The following is a 13,373-nucleotide window of genomic DNA, read 5'->3' as shown; positions in this document are numbered from 1 at the left end:
TATTCTTGATGTTTCTGTTTCCATACAGATTTTAAAATCAGTTTGTTGGTTTCCACCAAAAAGAAAAACCCTGCCAGGATTTTTATTGAGATCGAGTTGAGTCTGTAGATAAATTTGGGGAGGATTGATACTTTTGCAATAATGTGGGTTCCAGTCCATAAACATGACTTAGAGCAGTATTTAGATGGTCTTTACATTTTCTTAGCAGTGTTTTATAGTTTTCTGTGTAGTTTTTTGTTGTTGCTATCCTTTAAACCACAAAAAACTTTACACTAGCTAAGCTGGTCAAACTCTAAGATAATAGGTGTTTGTTATTCTAAGCCACTAAATTTTAGATTAATTTATTATGGAGCAATAGATAACTAGTAATGTACTTGTTTTTTAATTTTTAAATTCTGTGTAATTATTTTTTTGTTTCTACCTTTTTTGTAGTAAAATACAGTAACGTAACATTTAGCATCTTAACTATTTTTAAGTGTACAGTTTCATGGTATTAATACAGTCACATTGTTCTACAGCCATCACCACCATTTATCCCCATAACTCTTTTCATTGTAAAATTGAAACTCTGTATTCATTAAACAATAACTCTCCAGTCTTCCCTCCCTGTAGCCCATGGTAGCCACTATCTACCTTTTGTCTATGATTTTGATTACGCTAAGTACCATAGCTAAATGGCATCATACACTATTTGTCTTTTTGTGATTAGTTCATTTCACTTAGCCCAGTGTCCCAAGATTCATCCATGTTGTAGCAGACTGCAGAATTTCCTTGCTTTTCATGTTGAGTATTATTCCATTGTATGTTTATACCACATTTTGCTTATCTCTTCATCCATTGAACTTGAGTTTCTTCCATACTTTAGCTGTTATGATGAATGCTCTGTGAATGAGTGTACAGATATCTCTTTGAGACCCTACCTTGTTTTTCTTTCTTTCTTCTTTTTTCTTATGAAGGTTTCAATTATTTTGGGTATATATACTCAAGAAGTAGAGTTGCTGTATCGTATGGTAATTCTGTTTTTAACTTTTTGAGGAACCACCATACGGTTTTCCACAGTAGCTGTACCATTTTGTGTTCCCAATAAGAGTGCAGAAGGGTTCCAGTCTTTCCACATCCTCACCAGCACTTGTTATTTTCTGTTTTGTGTTTGTTTTGTTTTGTTTGTAGTAGCAGCCATCCTAATAGCCATGAAGTTAGTTATTCTTGAGCCCAAGTGGGTGATGATGTCATTCACTGAAATGAGGAACAGAGGAGAAAGAACAGGCTATTTTAATCATTTTCAGCTTGAGTTCTCTGAATATCCATGTCATTATAAGCAGTAGCAGTTGGAAGCATCAGATGGACTCTCTTCAGTTCTCCATTAATTAATATTGAAGATGCATAATCCCTTGTACAGTCTTGTCTTGTTTTTTATTCATCTGTTTGATGCGTATCTTATAGAATCATTTTGACAAATATCATAAAATGTTAGAATATTGTAAGCATTCATCCATAAATTTTAGCATCTTTTCCTTTAAAAATAAGCAGGAACTTATTTAAGGTTCTATTATTTAAACTAATATAAGCTATTAGTTTATATTCAGAAATATAACTGAGTATATTCCTATTAGTTTATAAGCAGGTTGTTTTTGGTACTAAATCTGCATAGCCTCTGCTCTTATGGGACTTACCCATGAATTTTGGAAATATCTTCATAGTGACCTATAACTCAGCTATAAAAATGATTTTTGTAAATATACTAGAGGTAGAATCCAACTAATTGTGTGTCTAATCAGAATTCCATCAGTGTGTGCGACTATCTCAGATATACTGTGTCCTTGAACTTAATCTTATGGTATATAGTACATTGGAAATAGTGTAGATTTGGGGTTTCATAGGCCTATATTTGAATTCTTGCACAGCCATTTATTAGCTGTGTGACCTCACACACCTTACATAACTTTAGGGACTCATTTACATGGTTTTCTACTGAAATCTGAAAAAATGAAAATTTCTACCAACTTGCCATTGTTATTGTTGGAAACCAGAAGACAGTTTTTTCCATATCTAACCTAACACCTTGGACATTTTAAGCCCTTAAGTAAGTATTAAGTATATTCTCATTGTTGTACAACCATCACCACCATACATCCCCACTGCTCTTTTCATCTTGTAAAAGTGAAACTTGTTTCACTTCTGTGTCACCAGGTTATATCAGCTGGTATGATACTTCTCCTATATAGCATGTCATTTTTTCCAGGAAGTCAGAATTGTACTTCCCTATCAACACACCTTTATAGAAGCTGTGGTCTGCTCCCTGTGGGTTTGGAAGCATCTGTCATCACACAAGCCTAAAGTTATATGTCAACTTTTGGAAGTTTGTAGATTTTAAAGGAGTCCAAGGCTCCTGGGTTAGTCCTCATTTTACAGATCTGAAAACCATGGTCGTCAGAAGTTAGGTAAGTGTCGGAAAAACTAGTCTTTGCAGGCTAATGTGTGGCAAAATCTCTGTGTTGACTCATATTCCATTCTTTTTGCTATAAGTTATCAGGGGCTCTGGTTATGTTTTACAAACACTATGAGAATGTAAATTGAGGACAAAGTTAATATACACAATTTATTTTGCTAATAAGTTTTCCATCAACTTTGTAAGTGATCTGGGTTTTGGTTTGGGGGATTTTTTGCAGGGGGAGTCTCTTCACAGTTAACTCATTCAACAAATATTTCTTAAGGACTTAGTATGTGTCAGGTACTGCTGAGGTAATGGAGGTGCAACAATAAACAAAAACTCCCTGCGCTCATGGATCTTACATTCTACAGACCAGAATCCTGAAGGATATGAGGACGTGGGCCATATGTTTATCTTCTAGTAGAAGGAATGGCAAGAAAAGTTAGAACCATAGTAAGGATTTTATTCTGAGTATCATGGGAGGTCTTCTGAGGAGTGGATATATTCTCAGGATGGAGCCTCTAAATTTGCCAGCAGATCAGGTGTGGCCTAAGAAAGAGGAGTCAAAAATGATTCCAGTAGTTTTGCTCTGAGAAAGAATGAATTGCCATTTACTGATAAAGAGATAACTAAGAGAGGTAGTTTGGGGTAGGTAAATTAGATAGGAGTAGAGTCTGGACAGTTTGGAGTTTGGGCAGTTGAGTTTGGACTACCTGTTAAGACAACCAGTTGAAGATACTGAATTGGTAGTTGAATATGAGCCAGGTGTTCAGAGGAGAAATGAAATCTGAAGATATAAATTTGTGTGTCTTTCCATGTAAAAAAGTATTCTGAGTGAGAGCATGAAAGGAAAGACTATAGCTAGCCAAAAGGGGTCCAAGATGAACCCTAAGATAAGACCAGAATTTAAAATGATGGTAATGGAAGAGTAATAGCTGAAGAGATTCGAGGGGGGAAAAAAAACCAATGTGATTAAGGTATCTTGGAAGTCAAAGAAAAAATGTATTTTAAGAAAGAGTGATGATCTCAGCCGCTGCTGCTAAGCAACGTGTGTTGAAGACTGAGAATTTCTGGTTGGGTTTGGGCTTCCCTGGTGGCTCAGTGAAGAATCTGCAATGTGGGATATCTGGGTTCAGTCCCTGGGTTGGGAAGAACACCTGGAGAAGGGAATGGTATCCACTCCAGTGTTCTTGCCTGGAGAATTTGTGGACAGGAGAAGCCTGGCAGGCTATAGTCCATGTGGTCACAGAGTCAAGACATGACTGAGTGACTAACACTTTCACCTTTTCACTTGGTGATTTGAAGATCATTGATGATCTTAACAAAAGCTTGGGTAAGAGCAGGCTTAGGGAGAGGAAAGAAGCAGAATTTGATACAGTGAGTTTAAGAAATGGAAGTGGGGTTGAGAATTTTTTAAGATAGGAGAATAACATGTTTGCATCCAGTACAGAGGGGCAAATTGGGAGGGTGGGGGATTTCTGGAACAGTATCTGTTGAATCAACAGAGGAAATGGGATGTGCTGCATGAGCAGAAGCATTAGTCTTATAGGATCTTGATCAGTTTCATTTATAGCAAGGGTTGACAAGCCACAATTCTGCAGCCAAATTCCATCTACTGCCTGCTTTTAACTTTTATTGGAACAAGGCCATGCCCAATTATTTAGATATTGTCCATGGTTACTTTCCAACTACAGCAGCAGGCTTGAGTAGTTGCTCCAGAGAAGCCTAAAATATTTACTGTCTGGCTCTTTACAGGAGTCTGGTGACCCTAGATTTATAGTAACTAAAGGAGAAGATGGGATGAAATAGGAGTGGGGGAAGGAAGGAAGTAGAAGTCAAATCTAAGGAGCTGAACCTTTTGCAAAGGTATTCAGATATCTTTTCTGATTTGGGTCAGACCAAGAGAAAAATCAGAACCATGAATTTGAGCAAAATGAGCTATAGCCTAGGTGCCTTATCCTGAGATGAGTTCTTAGGACTCTATAGTCTCCAAAGCTGTAAGCTAACTGTATATAGTCAGCTCTCCTGCATTACAAATGACTGCAATCTTATCAGCTTAAAACAACAAACTCCTAACTATCTCACAGTTTCTGTGGGGGAAGAATCGGAAGTAGCTTTAGCTGTATAGTTCTGACTCAGGCTCGTAGGAGGCTGTAATCAAAGTGGCAGCCAGGACTGCGAGCACCTAGGCTTGTCTAAGTCCAGAGGGTCGGCTTCCTATCCTGCTCACAGGGTTGTTGGCAGGAGACCTCCGTTCCTTGCCACTTGGGCTTCTCACATATGACTGCTCACACATGGTTTCCCATGTAGAGAATTACAAGAGAGTCCAGGATGGAGGCTTCCAGTCTTTTATTACCAGTTCTAGGAAGTGACGTGCCTTCATTTCTGCTGTATTACATTGATCACACAGATCAAGGCTGGTATAGTATAGGAAGAGACTACATGAGGGTGTGAATACCGGGAAGTGGGAGTTGTTGGGACTCCTCCTGGAGGCTGCCTACCACAGACCCACTTGACTGTCTACAGAGTTCAGTGCATTGTGTACTTGCAGCTTTGCTGTGTGTGTCCCTCTCCTCACAGTTGCCCAAAGCAGCCTGTGATGGTTTGAGTCTCTTAAAGCCCAGTCAGACACTGTTTTAAATATTTTTTCTGTTTTTTTAATAAGCTTTTTTATTCCTGGTTGTAAAAGCAGTATTCATGGTATTAAAAAAAAAAAAAAAACTGGCATAGAAATAAATGAAAAGCTCTGGAAATTAAACATTTTTCATGTTCCCCTGTTTAGATTATTCTTGCATGCTTGTTCAGTCACTCAGTCATGTCTGACTCTTTACAATCTCTTGGATTGTAATCCACCAGGCTCCTCTGTCCATGGAATTTTCCTGGCAAGAAAGCTGGAGCAAGTTGCCATTTCCTCCTGCAAGGGATGTTCCCAACTCAGGGATCGAACCCTCATCTTGATTGCATTGCAGGCGGATTCTTACCTGCTGATCCACTGGGGAAGCCCTCAGATTACTCGTACCAGATTTTCATTTTGCTATCTAATGTTTTTCCTGTCTGTACTAGTACATACCTGTTTTAAAAGTTTATACATAGATCCTATTTGTAAGCTACTTTCACATATTTTGTGAACATTTTTCAGTGTCAGTGTCACTTTTTAATAATTGTTTTATAATTCTGTTTTACAGCTATTCTTCATTTTTTGTTACGCATAATGTTACAGTAAATATCCTCATTACCAATTCTCTATGCCAGCCATATTTCTTTAAAGCAGTTATTGCTGATAATCCACTAAAAATTCAGCAAAAGCAGTAACTAGGTATAAGCTTTATAGCATTTAGATTAATTTTTAACTAGAACCATAGTGGGTCTTCTGTGTTGAGGTTCCATGAACTTTATTGGGTTCTCAAAGGGGAATGGGATATTTACATGTCAAGTTAATTTGTGAAAATAATTCAGTTACTGTAAACATAGCTTACATAAGTAAAACTATTGGATTGGATATAGGAACAGAACACAGGTCTAATCCATATATAACCTTGTAATACATATATAAGGTAAGAAGCGCAAAAATTTTGTAGAGATTTGCAATTTGCTATAGTGATTTTAGTAAATCACTATCGTCAGAAGACTGAATTTCTTTGTAATCAAATGTTGTATAACATTGACATGGTTGTATTTGTTAAGAAAACTGCGTGACAGATCAGCTCAGCTCAGCAGAATTATCTCTGACAGTTCCATTTTCTCTTTTTTAGGGTTTTTTTTAAACATTAGCCTCATAAAAGCTAACTTAGCCTCTGAGACCAGTGTTCAGTTTGTCCATATTGCATAATGCATTGTAATTCCAGGTAATACAACAAGGCGTTGTCAGATGTGGGAGCAGTCTGCCTTTCTCTGTGGCTGGTTTCTCCATCACCTCAGTCAGTTCTTAACTAGTGCCAGCCTTCCAAGGGGAATGAATGTCTCAGAATTTTACCAGTACTGATTACCTGTTCTCCAAGGTCATTTTCAAGAGTTTAATTTCTTTTTCAACTGTATATGTATATACTAGTTATTTGCTAGATACTGTGCTAAATTTGAGATTACAAAATTGGAGGTGGGGTGCTCTTTGCTATCGAAAAACTCCCAATAATTAATGTGGTGGGAAGAACTAGAAGAAGTTTTGTCCAAAATACTCTGGACTACTGAGCAGTGAGGAGTTACCCACCTAGGCCTGGAGAGAAGGCCAGGAATGCTTCACTAAGAGGTTCCGTTTAGATAGAACCTCTAAGGGATTCCCTGGTGGCTCAGATGGTAAAGAATCTTTATCTTTACTTACACATTTATTTAATCACCCTATTAGGCAAAAAATGTTCTAACTGAAAACATTTTTATCAGGTTTTATGGATCAAGAACTTCTTTCACCATTGATTTAATATGATATCAAATATGCATTAAGTTGGTCATCTTATAAATAGCTAAAATGTATATTTATAGAGTAAGAAGGAATTTAAATTTAATCAGCTCAGTCTCCTCTATTTCCCTTTCTTTCTTTGCTTGAATTCTTTGATGGTAGCTTATATACAGTTCAGTTCATTTTTGAGTTCCTGCCAGTAAGCCAAAGTCTGCCTTTCTCTTTACCCAGTAATTTTAGTTTTAAATTCTAAAAATTTTCTCCTGGTCTGTGGCTTACCTTCCCTTTTTTGTTGTTGTTGTTGGACAGGGAATTTTTTTTTAATTAGCTTAATCCATTTAATATATTTCAGAAGGTGCAGTACTGTCCTTCACTTATCAATGAAAAGAAATTTTAAAAAGATCGTCCAGTGGCAAACAAATTTCCTTGAAAGTCACATATATAGCGCATCCTAGAAAAGAGGCAAGTCAAGTTTCACCTACTTTCATGAAATTCATCAAATACTGGACACACTCGGGGGTGGGGGAAAGAGGCAGCTTCACAAAAGACAGAGTTACATACCGTGTCTCCTGCACTCCTTCCCAGGAGCACCAGGTGGGGAACGCATTTTCTAAACTAGATACACGAATTGGAATACAGTATCAATCTGCCTTCCTGTTAAAGATTGTTCAGTATTTTATTTTTTAATAAAAGGACTGATAACAAAAATCCTCCCTCCTCTCAAAAATAAAAGAAAAGGAGAAAAAACACCACTATTCTCGAGCGGAATCAGCTTCAGGAATCCAAATTAGTCTGTTACAGTCATTACAAGCATGCCTTGCTTCTAAACACAAGAAAAAGAATTTAAATAACAGAACAAAAGCTAGTAGTGATACAGATGACCCAGTCAGAGAAAAAAACAGAACCTCATACTTGATATAGTTTAGTTTAGTACTAGTTCTTCTGTGGGTTTTACTTTTGGTATTATATATAAGAAATTTGCCTAACTCAAGACCACATACCTATTTAACCCTATGCTTTCTTCTTGAAGTGTTGTAGTTAGTTTTAGGTTTTATATATGGGAATGGGTACATTTTGACTTAATTTCTGTGTGTGGTGGAAGATATGGATCTAAGTCCTTGTTTTGGTATATGGATATCTAATTTGTTCTGTGGTTATCATTGTTGATGCTTTTTTTTTTTTAACCACACTTCCTTTTTCACCTTTGTCAGGGGGTGTCAAAAACTAAATTCAAATGTAAATCAACAGGTGAGTGGATAAATAAATTGTGGTGTACCCATACTGGTGGCATACTGTGCAGAAATGAGTTATTGATACAGCAACAACAGGGATGCGTCTCAAAATTACACTGAGCGAAAGAAGCCAGATTGAGTACATATTACGTAATTCTAGAAATTCTAGAAAATGCTAATTTATTTATAGTTACAGAAAGCAGATTGATGTATTGGTGGGGGAGTGGGAAGGAGGGAATTATAATAAGGCAAATTTTTGAATATGTACAGTTTATTATGTTATACCTCAAAGCTGTTAAAAATAAACTTCTTAAAATGATACAGGCTAACACAGTAGTTGGATAAAGTTTTGATAGCCACAATTTTTCTACCCCTATTCCTCAATCGTTTCTTCATACTGGAGCTCCAGATTATTACTGCTGTTTAAAAAACAGGTATGTGAGTCTGAACATAACATCCAGAAAATGTTGTGATGATTATAAACTCACTTCAACCATGCTTTTTATTTCTTTATTCAAGACAGTAGTATGTCATGCCAGTCCCTGTAGGATCTGTTAACTTTCCTTGGTACCATGTTGTTCAACTACCTACAAATCCACTTTACTCGTTATCACTTAATTCAAACTTCCCCAAATTGTCCATACATATTTCACTCGTAGAAATTGAAAAATGCATCAGGATTCAGGTATATGAGATTTAGTAGAGAAGAGTAGAAAAGGGACAGATAATATAGGTAAAACAGTATTAAGAAATTTAAATTTTAACCCAGAAGCAGCATGGAGTCTGGAGAATTTTAAGTAAGCCATGTCAAACTAATTTTACTTTTTATTGTGGTAGGTGGTGCTTATATAAAAGGCAGACAGTATTAATAATAAGAGTATTTGTGTCAGTCCCTTTGGTATTTTAGTATGTATATAGCTTTTGGGGGTGACAGGATCACCCTATTCTTATATCTTAAATTAATTGTTCCCGTGCTTTGTACGTTATAGTTGTAGCCCGTCAACTGAAACATAACTAGCAATTCAAAGTTCAGAACTATTTGAATTTTCTCGCTTCTGACTACTTCTTGATTTTATGAGAATGACAACTATATTTAGGCCTAAGAATTTAGTCTGCTAGAACTGGAACAAATGCAGGTCTCATCTGTTCATGCTGGCTGGTTCCCAATATGAAATCTTATAAAATAACATGTAAGAGCCTTAAAATGTTTCTCCTTTCAAACCTTTAGAGTTAAGGTTCAATAATTTGGTTAGTTATGGTTCTCTGTGAGGCCACTACTGATTCTTAACTACAGCAAGAACCCAAAAAGGAAAAAGGGTAATTTATGAGCAGCAGCCACTTTGGCAACCAGAATGCTTTGTTGTTACAGAGTCTATTGTAGTAAGTCTCTTTGTCATCATTCAACACCTGTCACAGTGTAACCAAGACCATGTTTTTGAACACCTGGCATAGCATAAAACCACTATATCACTTTGAAGCCAGTCCCTCAGGTGAGTTAAATTTCTCCATTAGTTTTAACTCAACCCTCCAGTATGGTGGATTGGTGAACGTGGAGACCTGTAAGTGGGTACCAGTTACTCAGTGGAACAAACATGCTCAACCCACACCTTGAACTGAACCCCAGATTTGGGGATAGAGTAAAAGAATGAGAGTGGATAAGGGATATTTGCTTCAAATGTCATTTGAGAGAACACAGTGATTTCACATCTGATCTAACTACACTGGCACAGATACATAGAATCTGCTGGATCATGCCATCCTGGGTGAGTGCCATTTTTAACTCTGTCACAGGTTTCTGCTGAGTTTCTTGCAAGTGACTTAACTCTTCTCAAGCCCTGTTTCCTCATATGAAAAAATGAGGGGATTATTTTAAGAATTCATCTGTGGTTCAGTTACATTTTATTTACCTGACTTTAAAAAATATCTTGTGGTAAAACTTTTAGGTAAAAATGAAAGTAACTTGTTAAAATCATATCACATGTAAAATTGGAAAAAGTAGATTACTATACCAAAAGATATTGTATTGAATGAGATCTCCAGGAAAAATCTCACTTTCTCTGGAGCATGGACCTTCCAAATGTTATCTCTTGGATCATTGTCCTCTGTATTAATTGAAGCCTTTTCTTGCCTAGGGAATCCCATGGACAGAGGAGCCTAACCACTGGACCACCAGGGAACTCCCACCCCAGTGTTGTTTATCCCAATCATAACAGTAATTTGCCCTGTGGCCTCATCTCTAACTCAGTTCATCTTCTGTCTCAGCTCCCCCTCTGTCCCTCTTACCTTGTCATGTGAAGTTTGGGTTTATTTTTGCTCATCTGTTGACTGGTGTTACCAGACTTTCAGCAACAAGTATAAAGAACTTTGTGCCTGGTACAAAGTCATACAGTGTTGGCTGTTTTTAATCCTTGGCCACTTGACCACTTTCTATCAGATGAATCATATGAAATTGCTATTTTTGTATGTAAAAAGGGAAACCTTATGTTGGCAGTGTCATGCAGTTCAACTTTATCGATAGACATAGAGAGCAATGATTCTTAGCCATCACTAGGATGCAACTGGAATTACCGAGGCAGCTTTTTACAAAATATGTATACACTGTCCCCGTCTTAGACCAGTGAATGAGAAGCTTCATGCATGAGTCCTGGGTAAATAACATTTTTATGAAGCTCCCCAGATGATTCTAATTCATATTCCATCTTAAAACCACCTATGAGAGAATGTTTCCTTCAGGTGATTTTTCTTTTAATGTAGAAGTTTCTTTTTAATACAGACCTGTATGTTTTTTATATAGTCAGTTGTCTGATCATTAACTGAAACTTTAATTTTATGGCTCTACAAATTATGGTCATTTTTTTACTTTGAGATATGATCAAACCTCAGGTTAAGATTTATCAATACTCAATCTTGGGAAGAAAAATCTAAGCGCTACAAGACACTTTCATGATTTTCAGGGAATTCCAAAATCTTTTTTTCCTCCTAGTTTGTAGCACCACATTATCTTTCATATAACTTAGAATTTTGTACTTTTCAAATGCACTTTTGCCTTTTCATGGAAAAGAGCATGAACAGCAGTAAGCAGGCTACAGTTGAGTAGTAACCTATCCTGACTCACGTGACTTACAGTGTAGCATACCTACATGATTCATAATTTTAATGTAACCAAGAAAAAATGGAAGCAGCTTCATTTGAAAGTATCTGTCTTTGTTCACGGATGGTAATTTGTGTGTTGTACTCTTATGATTGACCAGCATTTTGAAATCTGGGTAAGTGGGCTCTAGGTAAGTCCAAAATGAACAAAATTTTTTACTTTGTTCCTTCGTGGCTGTAGACAAGAATATTAAAACCCAGAAAAGAGAATTACGAATCATTTTTCTACCTCCCCCTATCATGTTCTCTGCACATGAGATGAGCTTGCTCTAGTGGCAAATACACTTTATATATTAAAAAAGAGAGAAGTATATTGTATAAAAATGAATTCTGTATAAAAATGGCTCTTAAAGCTGTGTATGAAGCATTTCATTAGAAATACATATGTGCACCAACAGTGGGTAACCTCTGGTGTTGAACTCATAAATATTTTATCAACAAGTCCTGAATTTTTCTGATGCCTTTTTCTTTTCTTTTTTTTTTTTTTGGTAATTATATGGCTTTTCTCATTGGGCCTAATCATGTGACTGTTATTTTATAGCTTTCTTAGTATCAAGCTATTATTGTATTCCTAGGATAAAACACATTTGACTCGACTGAATTATTCTTTTATTAAGAGGTAAAATTCAAATGTTCATGTTTTATAAAATTTCTGTGTTCATAAATGCAATTGTAATATGGCTTTTTTGGGTACAGTTTCTGCTCTTTTGTTACTACTATTATTGCCCAAATAAAATGATTTGGCTACCTTTTCTGTGCCACCCATGAAAATTATCTTTTTATGTTTAAAAGAAATTGCATCTTAACCTGTCTGTGCCCCAAACCTTGTACAAAGATCATTCTTACATTTTCTTCCATAGTGGTAGTAAACTGTAGATGGTAAACACTTAGGATCTGGATTTTTTAAAAAATCCTGGCTCCATATCAGCAATGAGATTTGGGGTTTGTTAATTTGAAACTCTATGTGTGTGGTTAGTTTGAAACTCTGTGAATTTTCTCACAGAAATAATGATTATAAAGCCTTTTGAGAGTTCCATGAGATAATCAGGTAATTGAAAAAAGTGTCTCACTAAGTGAAACTATTCATTCTCCTCCAATGTTTATTGTACCATTTCCAGGTATTACGAGTCTTTTAATCTCCTTTTTTTTTTTCCTTCTTTTCTGTTCTTCTTAGAATATTCCTCCTACTTTCTTGACTGGTTGAATGCTTTTTGTAAGATAGACCTGTAAGATAAAAATTGAGAAATACTAACCCTGGATGACAGGAGCACAGAAGTGACCTTTCCCCTCTTCTCTTTTCTCTCCACATTATATATGATGACCACATGTTATTTTTATGATCGTGAGAACTTGATGAGGCAGCTTAAGTCTGTTCGTCCATGCCTGTGTACTTCGTACATTCGTGGCAAGGTGATCAACACTAAGGGTAAGATGAGGAGTATTCAACAGCATTCAGGATAGATAGCCCTTGGAAGTGAACCTGTGGTAAACGAGTTTAATATTCAGGTTGTCATTAAATGAGTTCAGATAATATATTCATTGTCAAAGGAGGTTTTTATTTGAAAAAGTGGTATTTCCTGTATATTTGTTAGGCCACACTTAACAGTGAGCATCTTACAGAACATACCAAGATGTTAACCTGTCTGGAGAGGTGGGTGGTACCATGCGTAGCAAGTCAGAATTTCAAAGGTGAGTAGTTTATACTTTCTTTCTTTCTGTTTTTTCAGCAGCTCCTTGTTATTCCTTTGAAAGAATTAGCTGCTGCTGCTGCTAAGTCGCTTCAGTTGTGTCCGACTGATTGCCCACAATTCCACAAAAACAGAAACTCAGCAGGTGGTCTCCGAAAGGGCTGTTGTTGTTTTTCAGTAGCTAAGTCACGTCCAAGTCTTGGCAACCCCTGAACTGCAGCACGCCAGACCTCCCTGTCCTTCACTATCACCTGGAGTTTGTTCAAACTCCTGTCCATTGATGCCATCCAACCATCTCATCGTCTGTCACCCCCTTTTTCTCCTGCCCTCAGTCTTTCCAAGCGTCAGGGTTTTTTCCAGTGGATGGGTTCTTCACATTAGGTGGCCAAAGTATTGGAGCTTCAGCTTCAGCAACAGTTCCAGTGAACATTTTAGTGACTGGTTTGATCTCCTTGCTGTCCAGGGGACCCCAGGAATCTTTT

At 36.8% G+C, this 13,373-nt stretch overlaps 1 protein-coding gene across 3 annotated transcripts in view; it reads left to right on the top strand.

Moving 5' to 3' along the window:
* Nucleotides 1–13,373, top strand: part of RALA (v-ral simian leukemia viral oncogene homolog A (ras related)) — a 60,635-nt gene that overhangs the window by 20,108 nt on the left and 27,154 nt on the right. The window contains exon 1 of one of the 3 annotated variants that reach the window (XM_010829099.1): nt 2,243–2,441. The exons of the other annotated variants lie outside the window; for them this stretch is intronic. The gene's annotated coding sequence lies outside the window, so the exon portion shown is untranslated. Of the gene's footprint in view, nt 1–2,242; nt 2,442–13,373 lie in introns of those variants that run through there. 3 annotated transcript variants of the gene reach the window in all.

Source organism: Bison bison, unplaced genomic scaffold (genome assembly GCF_000754665.1).
Source record: "Bison bison bison isolate TAMUID 2011002044 unplaced genomic scaffold, Bison_UMD1.0 scf7180017864499, whole genome shotgun sequence".
Taxonomy (NCBI): Eukaryota; Metazoa; Chordata; class Mammalia; order Artiodactyla; family Bovidae; genus Bison; species Bison bison.
Note: the sequence above shows the minus strand (reverse complement) of the source record. Positions and strands in the feature narration are given on the sequence as shown.